Source organism: Mus pahari, chromosome 6 (assembly GCF_900095145.1).
Source record: "Mus pahari chromosome 6, PAHARI_EIJ_v1.1, whole genome shotgun sequence".
NCBI classification, from domain to species: Eukaryota; Metazoa; Chordata; class Mammalia; order Rodentia; family Muridae; genus Mus; species Mus pahari.
In genome coordinates, this window is record NC_034595.1 from 86,165,821 (window position 1) to 86,176,458 (window position 10,638).

Consider the following 10,638-nt stretch of genomic DNA (forward strand, 5'->3'; position numbering starts at 1 on the left):
TTAGAAGCCGGGCATGGTGGCACACACCTTTAATCCCAGCACTCGGGAGGCAGAGGCAGGCAGATTTCTGAGTTTGAGGCCAGCCTGGTCTACAGAGTGAGTTCCAGGACAGCCAGGGCTAGACAGAGAAACCCTGTCTCAAAAAATCAAAAATAAGTAAGTAAGTAAATAAATAAATAATAAAAAACAAAACAAAACCCCAAAACTCTCTCAAGTCATTAACTTGGAAAAAAACACAAGAAAGTTAGTCGAAAACAAGATGCCAGTGGATAAGATACTAACCAAGAAACAATGGGAAGTAAATAAAACCAGCTGGGCCTGTGGACATTGCTCAGCCGCAAGAGGACATGGCTTCCATTGAAGTGGAGAGCAATGGAATGGAGCAAGACCTACCCCCCACCCCACCCCCACCCCCACCCCCACCCCATACATAATACCTATCAAAAGCCTTAAAACAGCTCCATTTTGTTCACATTTTTCCTCTCTGTCTGTCTTTCTTTTTTATTTTTGTTCGTTTGTTTGTTGGGGGTTTTGGGTTGTTTGTTTGTTTTGAGTCAGGGTTTCTCTGTGTAGTCCTGGCCATCCTGGAACTTGTTCTATAAGACCAGGCTGGCCTCGAACTCAGAGATCTGCCTGCCTCTGCCTGCCTCTGCCTGCTGGGATTAAAGGTCATTCACATTTCTTAATCTGTTTCCTAAGGCTGGTGGAACACTCTCTCCCCCCCCCCCCCCGCCACCACCACCCCCCTGCATACTCTCACACTTTCATTTCCCATTTCTGCATATTTCCTCTGCCCTCCATACACTGAGTACAGCCCCAGATGCGTGCTCAACGACATCACCCTCCTGCTGTGACTAAATGTGTCACCTTGAGAGCTGGAAACAACCGAGCCCTGCTCGTCGTGGGATAGGCGAGCAGTGAGGAGATCTGACCAAAATCTAGAGTTCCAGATGACGCGGGGGCACTTGCGACATAGTCCGCTAGTGACAGAGAATAAAGCCCTGCCACCCTCACAGGAAAAGAAACCCTGGTCAACAGGCTGGAGACACCCCGCAGTAGGCTGTCCCTGAGGGCGGGTCGCAACGGGGGGGGGGGGCGGGGCTGCTGCCAAGCCTCCCGCTTCCGGTGCGGGTGAGGGTGGGGCTGCTGCCAAGCCTCCCGTTTCCCGTGCCTTCCAAACATTCTCAGTGAGCAGAAAGACTTTCGTCATCGCCTAAGCAATAAAAATAAAATAAAACAAAACAGCAGCACTCCTCTTCCCCCTTTGTCATTTTCTCTCTGAAAAGTTCCTTCATGGGTCAGTTGAGGCTGGTTGGGTAAAGGTGTGTGAGGGTGTCCGTAGCGGTGCGTTCCTGAATCAGCCTCAAGCCTGGCTTGCACTGCCTGCCAATCTCTATTTACATCGCTCTCCCTTGCCATTCCGGATGCTTGTGGAAGACAGAAAAACCCAATGTCTCTGTTTAGTCCCATCTAGGCACGACACTGATCCTGGGAAAGCTTCAGGCCGCCCCCTACAGATGTGTTTTAACCCGAGGCGGACACTGGGTTTCAAGGATTGCCTGTCGCCTGGCGAGTGACACGGTGCTATCCCAGAGCTGGAGAGACCCGTAAGATCCAGCAGGAGAGGATAAAGATTCAGGTGTGGCCCCATAGCTGCCGCACCCACCCAGCCCACCCATCCCCCTCCCCTCCTCCCCCGTGGAGCCTCGAGGGTTTGTATCAGATCAGCACTAACCCCACTGCAGTCCACTCTGGCGAGGAACTCCGGCCTTGGCCACCCTTGTCCCATAGACGCTGAAGACGACCCAGCTTCGTGCCTTGATGATTGATTTCTACTTGACACCGGAGAAGGAAAAGCAGGTGTAGTGTCAAGCTCAAATGTGATGGCAGAGCCCTGCTGGATTTTCCCTTTAAAAACCAACTGCCGGTGGTGGCGGTGGCGAAACTAATCCCGGGCTAGGGACTTGGAACGGACTGCATTTACATTTGTTCACTTTCCCGATCAAAACTGCAAAGACAGGCAACCTCGAGATTCCTGCAAGGACCCCTGCATCTATAGAAATTGGGAGCAGGTTTGGTTTTTTGTTTGTTTGTTTGTTTGTTTAACTATTTAAGAGGAGTCAAAACATTTTCCTATTAGTATACAGATGTGGTGTTTGTGCTCACTCACATCTGCATGAGTGGGCATATGTAGGCTGCAGGCGTGTCTGTGAAGTCCCAAGGTTGATAGGTCTGCCTCCATCGTCCTCCATCTTGTTCATAAAGTTAGGCTCTGTCAATTAAACCCTGGGCTTAACCATGGAGGGCTTGTCTCATCTAGCCAGCTTACCCAGAGACCTCAGTCTCCACCCCCACCCCCAGGGCTGCCATGTCTACCCAGACCCTCCTGTTAGCACTTTATCCACTCTGCCATCTTCCCAGCCTGGGACAAAATTGTTTGGATGCTTTGAAGGTGTTTCCGCCCAACAGGGGCTGACCTCCCAATCTTGATCCTCCTGTCCATCCCCCCCCACAACCCCAAGTGCTGGGATTCAGGGTGTCCCCAAGCCTCCTCTAATCCTCCTGCTTTCCCCAGCCCCAGCATTCCTGCCAGACCAGCCTTTTCCACACCCCACTGAGCCAGAGCGTGCAGCGGGTGTCACTGGAACCGCCGAACTCTCTTAGCATCCCCTGGAGAGGCCGCTTAATATCCCCTCGGTAAGCTCTGGGCTGCCCCACTGCTGGGCCAAAAGTCAACCTGACTAACCTCTGCTAACACGGGAGATGACAGCATCTAACCAGACGCCAAAGGAGGAATGGAGGAGGGAGAAAAAAAAGAGAGGGAGGGAGGAAAGGAGGAAAGAAGGAAGAAAAGAAGGAAGCTACCTTAGTGCTAAAGCTGGTTGGACAAAAATAGTTTGCTCTAGCCTGGCATGGTGACACGGTGCCTTTAATTTCAGCACTCGGGAGACAGAGGCAGGAGGATCTCTGTGAGTTTGGGGCCAGTCTTACTTACAAATTGTTTGCTCTTGTTTAGGGAAGGAGTCATAGAGTAAGGGGACTCTTGTCCCAGGTGTATCCAGATACTCCACCCCTCCCCTACCCCTCCTCCCTCCTCTCCAATGTCCCTTCTGAGTGCAGACCTAGTGACATTGTTTTATTAGAGCCTAAGATACTTTTTATGGAGATAAGGTTACCGATCTTTGGAGATATTTCATGTATTGTCACCTCTTTCTTTTAGGTGGCACCTACTGCTCAGTATGGCTCAGGCCACAGCCATGCATGCATGCACCGTGCTGGGAGCCACCGGGGTCCAGGGACCCCCAGAAAGATGGCAGCAGCATCCTCTCTCCGCCTCGACCCAGCTGCCACACAAACCTGGCAGTGTGCTGGGCGCAGGCGAGAAGAGGGTGCAGAGGCGCAAAGAGCCCACGCGTGAACCAATCTTGCAGCAGGTGTCGCCCCTCCCCCTGCCCCGCCTGGCCCCGGGGTGCGAAGTGTCAGGATGCGAAGTGTCGCTCGCTCGCTAGATGGCTGCGTCCGTTCGCCACAGGAAGGAGGGAAGGAGGCCGGAGGTGCCTTCACGACACGCCGCGGCCCTGACAGATCTGATAAAGAGGAAGGAAGCCGGCGTCGCTGCGGATCTGAACTGACAACTCCCCAAACTGCCGGCGTCCTGCAGCTGGCCCCGCGTGGTTTGCAGAAGTGGCGCCTGAGAAAGAGGGTCGCCTGCGCCCTCTGCCGGCTGTTTGGAGAAAGCCTTCGTCCTTCTGGTGACAGCCAAGGCTTTCCGAGCAGGGTCCACCTGCCTGACCTCTTGCCAGGAAGCATTAAAGCAGGTTTTGGGTGAGCACAACTTCTCTGGGCTTCTTAACTTGTGTTTGTTGCCAGAGACGTGCCCCCAGAGAACAAACCCAGTGTCAGGTGCGCCCTAGACCGGCCTCAGTTTTCCTGACAATCTAGTTTGGTTGCCAACCTTAATGAGAAAAGGAGGCAGGCTTCTATACAGACTTCATGCTGCTACCATCCATCATCGGAACTGTGGCTTCCTAGCTGTGTATCAAACAAATGTCTTACACCCCTGGGTTTGAGTTTCCTTATCCAGAAATGGGAACTTTCTATATAAGGACCATGAAAGAGCTCTAATACGGTATGGCACTCAGAATAGTTGCTAATGTGCTATTCACACGTTTGTTAAATGAAGGTGTTGAAATGGCCGTGTGTGGCCAGGAAGCTTGGCAGTGGTGCCTGAGAGGGGATTGTCCTAGGGCCTGAATTACAGACCAGAGCATCTGCTCTCTTTTGCTAGACTCTGTTCCATGGGCCCTTAAACCTTCCCTGAAGCTGTCAAATGTAGTATTTCACAGGCTGGCTTTGAACTCACTGTCTAGCCAAAGATGACCCTGAGTTTCATACCATCCTGTGTTTACCTCCTTAGAGCTGAGTTTACAGATCCACACAGGCCGGGTGGTGGTGGCGGCGGCGCACGCCTTTAATCCCAGCACTTGGGAGGCAGAGGCAGGTGGATTTCTGAGTTCGAAGCCAGCCTGGTCTACAGAATGAGTTCCAGGACAGCCAGGGCTACACAGGGAAACCCTGTCTCAAAAAACCAAAAAACCAAAAACAGATCCACACAGTAGCAGGATTGAACCCAAGGCTTCAGGCTTGCCAGGCAACCAGTGTACCACAGGAGCCCCATCACAAGCCCCATTTCTGCCTTACAATGAATTAGAGCCCTATTCTGCCCGTTTGTCCTCCAAGTGGAGGGTATCTTCCCTGACTATGGAACTTTATATTGGCAGACTTCCCCTTTAAAGATGCCCTATCCCCCAGGGGCAAGGCCACTCTCGTTTCCCTCTGGTCCCCTCACTGGCTCTGCTCTGTCCGTTTCTCTGGCCGACTTCAGGCTGCTTTAAAGGGTGGGTATTTTCACCATGACACGTTTGGGAGTGTTGAGTTTGTTTTTATTCTGCATGGACTTTAGAGAAGTTTCATAGATTTGTGGGTTGGTCACTTTAATCAGTTTTTAGAGCGATCTCGGGCATTATTCATCAAGTGCAGCTCCTGCCCCGTTGCCCTGCCCTTCTGGGACTTCATTACACGCATGTGCAGGCTGGAGCCCATGAATCTTTCATGCCGGTTTTCTTGCTTTCCTGGTTTTCAGTTGGTTTGGACCTTCTCTCTCTCTCTCTCTCTCTCTCTCTCTCTCTCTCTCTCTCTCTCTCTCTCTCCTCCCCCTCTACCCCTCCCCACTCCATATATGTGTGTGTTCTTGTAAGCATGGGCACATGTGGAGGTCAGATTGTCTCCACAGATCATCGTACAGTTCAATGTTTTTGCTAGACTGACTGGCCAGGAAACTCCCGGGTCCTATATCCCCAGTACTCCAGTAAGGATACTTGGAATAAGGGGTACCCTACAGCATGACCATTGGAGTCTGGCTTGTACTGAGGAGCAGTTCCTTGATTCATCCATACTGCGCCATCTATCATTACCTCATGCTTTTTCCTGGCTTATTATACAGACCTCCATGCCAGCTTATCCCCTGGTCTGAAGGCCATGGGAGCTGTCTCTAGTATTTGAGCTGCAGACAACAGAACTGTAAAGATGATGTGAATACAGTAGTCCCAGTACCCTCCTTTCCTCCAATAGACCCCTCCTGCTTCATATCTAAAGTCCTTCCTTCTCCCAGCTCTCTCTAGAGCCCTGCCTTGTCCATCACTGCCCCCTTCTACTGACTTTAATCAACCTCACCAAAGTAGACTATATATATATATATATATATATATATATACACACACACATATATATATATACACATATATATGCCATTTATATAGGCATGTATAAATATATAATATATATCATATATATAGGCCACATATACAATATATAATATATATTATATTAAAAATATATGCCATTTGCCATTTATATAGGTCATATATGTGTATGTGTGTATAGACCAATATATATATATATATATATATATATATATATATATATATATATATATATATACATATATATATATATATATATATATATATATATATATATATATATATATATATATATACATATATATATATATATTAATTTGAGCATACCCAAACCCTATCATCCTCCCTCCATGGCTCTCCCCCTCCCCCTTGTCTCTTTTGTCATCTCCCCACCCCCAGAGTTTCATTTCTCCTTCCATGTCATCTGCACATATGTGACTGCATCTAAACAAAAATCAGAGAAGTCAGGCGATGTCTCTCTTCCTGAGATTGAGTTAAGTCACCCAGTGTGATCAGTCACGGTTTTATCCGTCTTCCTGTAGAGGATACAACTCTCTTAGTCTCTTCTGTCTCCTCTTCTTTTCAGTTAGTGGATGTTTATGTAAGCAAAGCTAAGCAATATAAACACTTGAGAGAGGTTGGAGCAGATGGCTCCAAGGCAGAGAACAATTTCATTCTGTATGCCTGAACATACTTCCATTGATCATACACCACATTTTCTTTATGCAGTCCTCTCTTGCTGAACCCCTGGGCTGGCTCTGTAGCTTACCTATCAGCAATAGCACTACACTAAAAACCGATGTGGGCCGGGTGTGGTGGCGCACGCCTTTAATCCCAGCACTCGGGAGGCAGAGGCAGGCGGATTTCTGAGTTCAAGGCCAGTTCAAAGTGAGTTCCAGGACAGCCAGGGCTATACAGAGAAACCAAATCAAACCAAAAAAAAAAAAAACAAAAAACAAAAAACAAAAACCTGATGTGGGTGCATCTCTGATATGCTGATTACGAGGCGTTTAGGTACCCGGAGTGGTAACGTGGGTAACGTACCAGCTCTCATTTAAGGTTTTTGTGGAGCCTGTTTTGATTTCCATAGCGGCTGAGCCAGCCTGCATTCCCACTGCCCTGAATTAGGGCCACTCTTGCTCACATCCTTGCTAGAGTTGTAGGCAGTTGTGAGTCTTTCAGTGTGATGCACACACACACACACACACACACACACACACACACACGCACACACACGGAGAGTGAGTGCCCTTAACTGCTCAGCACTTTCTCCAGCCCAGGGAGGCATTTGTTTTCTTGGTAATAACCATTCTGGCTGGGGAAAAAAGTGGATTCTCAATATAGTTTCAATTTTTATCTCCCTGTTAGTTAAGGAGGTTGAACAGTTTTTCATTTATTTATTGGTCATCTATTTTCTTCTTTTAGGACTGTATTCAGTTTATTTGCCCACTTATTCATGGATGGTTCTTCTTCTTCTTCTTTTTTTTTTCCAGACACACCAGAAGAGGGCATCAGTCTCTTCAGCCCCTAACAGTTGTTTTGAGTTTTTGATTGATAGCCATAGATCTCCTTTTAATGACATACAATTGTGGACTATTAGGGCACCCCACTCTTCCCTAGCTCTCTTTACTGAGTCCCCCATTTCTCCCTCTGAGAGTGTTTCTGACCTATGTCTTTCTTGACCCTTCCCCCACCTCTCACTGACGATTAAACCAGGCTCTTGTACTTGCAAGACAAGGGCTCTACCACTAAGCTGTATTCCCAGCCCTGGTTGGTTCATTTCTTTTTTCTTTCTTTTTTTTTTTTTTTTAAAGATTTATTTATTTATTATATGTAAGTACACTGTAGCTATCTTCAGACACTCCAGAAGAGGGTGTCAGATCTTGTTATGGATGGTTATGAGCCACCATGTGGTTGCTGGGATTTGAACTCTGGACCTTCGGAAGAGCANTCTGGTGCTCTTACCCGCTGAGCCATCTCACCAGCCCCCTTAAAGATTTATTTATTTATTATATGTAAGTATACTGTAGCTGTCTTCAGACACCCCAGAAGAGGGCGCAAGATCTTGTTACGGATGGTTATGAGCCACCATGTGGTTGCTGGGATTTGAATTCCGGACCTTCAGAAGAGCAGTCAGGTGCTCTTACCCACTGAGCCATCTCACCAGCCCCGGTTCATTTCTTAATTCAAGAAGAATCTAGATTCTAGATCTTTAGGTTCAAGTCATTAATCCCCACCAGGTGTGTAGTTGGTCATGATTTTCTTCCAGTCTCCAGGCATCTCTCCACTCTGGTGATTGCTTTTGCTGTGCAGCAGCTTTTTAATACCATGCAGCCCCATGTCTGTTTTTGCTGTTACATCCCGGTTACTTTTTCAGAATGCCTATGTTTTCTTCACCTGTGGTGGTTAGTTTTAAATGTCAAATGTCTAGCAATGTTGCTAAAACCTAGAATCACTTGGGAAGAGAGCCTCTGTGAGAAACTGTCTAGATCAGGTTAGCTTGTGAACATGTCTGTAGGAGATTTGACCCAGACTACTGTGGGTGGCACCATTCCTTAGGCTTGGCCCTGAACCGTAAAAGCGTGAAGGAAGATGGTTCAGTAAAAAAAAAGCTGGCAGCATGGCTGCATCCACTTGATGACCTATAACATGGAATTGTGAGTCAAATAAGCCCCTCCCCTGCAAAGACACTCTATGGCAGGGTATTTTGCCACAGCAACGGATATGAAACTAGGACATTATCTGTGCCTAGGTTTTACACGTGTTTTCCCCCTAGCTGTTTGTCTTGTGCCTTACATTGTGGCCTCGATCCATTTTGAATAACTTTTGCACAGGGTGAGAGCTAGACGTCTAGTTTTTTGTTCTTCTACATGCAAGTGTCTACTTTGCCCAGCACCACACACTTTTCTCCATGTATGTCTTTGACACCTTTGCCAACTCTTTGGTAGCAGTAGCTATGTGAGTGTATCTGTATTTTATTCCATTGGTCTACATTGCTGAGGCTGTGCCAGTTCCATGCTGGTTCTGTTACTAAGGCTCTGTAGCAATTTGAGATCAGGTATTGTGATATATATATAACATTGTTCTGTTTATGCTGCTTTTTGGATATTTACAGTATTTTGTGTGTGTGTCCTGATATATCTCTCTATATATTAATATGATATATATCTCCATACACACACATATGCGAGTATATATATCCTGATTTTTATTTATTTATTTATTTATTTATTTATTTATTGGTTTTTCGAGACAGGGTTTCTCTGTGTAGCCCTGGCTGATCTGGAACTCACTCTGTAGACCAGGCTGGCCTCGAACTCAGAAATCCACCTGTCTCTGCCTCCCAAGTGCTGGGATTAAAGGCATGCACCACCACTGCTCGGCCTGATATAGTTTTGTGAAGTATGTGATTGGAGTTATGGTGGAGGATGAATTGAATCTCTTCTGAGAATGAAATCAGAAAAAAAAATTTTTTTTTCAACAATAGCTTCAGAACCCTAAGTATAAACCTAACCAAAGATAAAAGATCCCTATGATTCAACTAATGGAAGAAAATCCTCCTTCTACACCACCACAGGCCATCTTAGAGACACAATCCCTCAGCTCCCTTCACAGGTGATGCTGGAATAGATGGTTGGATCTGATTTCCTTCTAAAGAATTAAGACTATTTGCATTTAGGGGCACTGGGAGAGGTCTGCTGTAACCCTGCCTTTCTTCTGGTTGGCTGACTTACTGTTTTCTTTCTCCCCTCTGCATTGGGGGTTTCTAGCTTACTGTGCTGGCCATCTCAGAGCCTTTCCTAGCTCTCTGCTCATGCAGTTGCATGAGGTGTATTCTTCAGTCTCCTGTCTTCTTCTCCGTTCGGGGTGTAGGGCTTCTTTAAATGTCTTCTGCGATGCTGCATCAGCAGTCATGAACTGTTTAAGGTGGCGCTTGTCGCGGGAGGTCCTCTTTGTCCTCTCAGTTTTAAGAGACCTTTGCTGGATGTAGAGATTTCAGCTGGTAGTACTTCACTTTCAGGACTTGGGATGATGGAGGCCATGTTTCCTGAGATGTAGGGCAGGTTTCTATCGAGAGCTCTAATGCTATTCTGATGTTTCTGTGTGCTTTTTTTTCTCTTGCACACTTTTGCACCATCTATAAGGTGTCAGTAGGTGCTTCTCTGATCACACTTATTTGGGTTCTAAATAACTCTCAGGTTTGGATGTCCAGCTCTTCCTTTAGATTGGGGATTCTCTGCTACAATTCCATTGAATACTTACCACACGTGAGCTTGTGGTAAGGTGTGCTCACCCTCACCCACACATGCACCAAGGGAGGCAAGAGGGAGCTTTTGGAGTCTTCCTCTACCCTCTCGACCATTCATTCATTCATTCATTGAGACGGGGTCTCTTTAACCTGGAGCTTGCTATTTCTGCTGGACTAGCAAGTCTGTGAGCCCTTGGGATCCACCTGTCTCTGCCCCACTCCCCATCCCCCTCCTCCAGGCTGGTGTTTCATATGAATTTCCATGATTGTGACTTTGAAAATCTAAGAACAACCTCGTAAGTAAGCTTATGTCTATTTTGCCAAAGCAACGGAAAATAGGCATAAAGATATATCTGAGACAGACTGTGATTCTGCTTTTATGAACATGGTACATCTATCCATACCGGCAGATATCTATTCAGCTTTTCAGTCCTTGGTAGTTCCCGCCACAAAAGAATCATATATACTTTTCTGGATTTGACTTTACATAGCTAACAACTTAGGACTGGTTTTATCTTTTTTTTTTTTTTTTTTTTTTTTTTTTTTATTTTTTTGTTTTTTCTTGGGTTTCTCTGTGTAGTTTTGGCTGTCCTGGATGGCACTACTGACAAAGGGGACATATTAAAA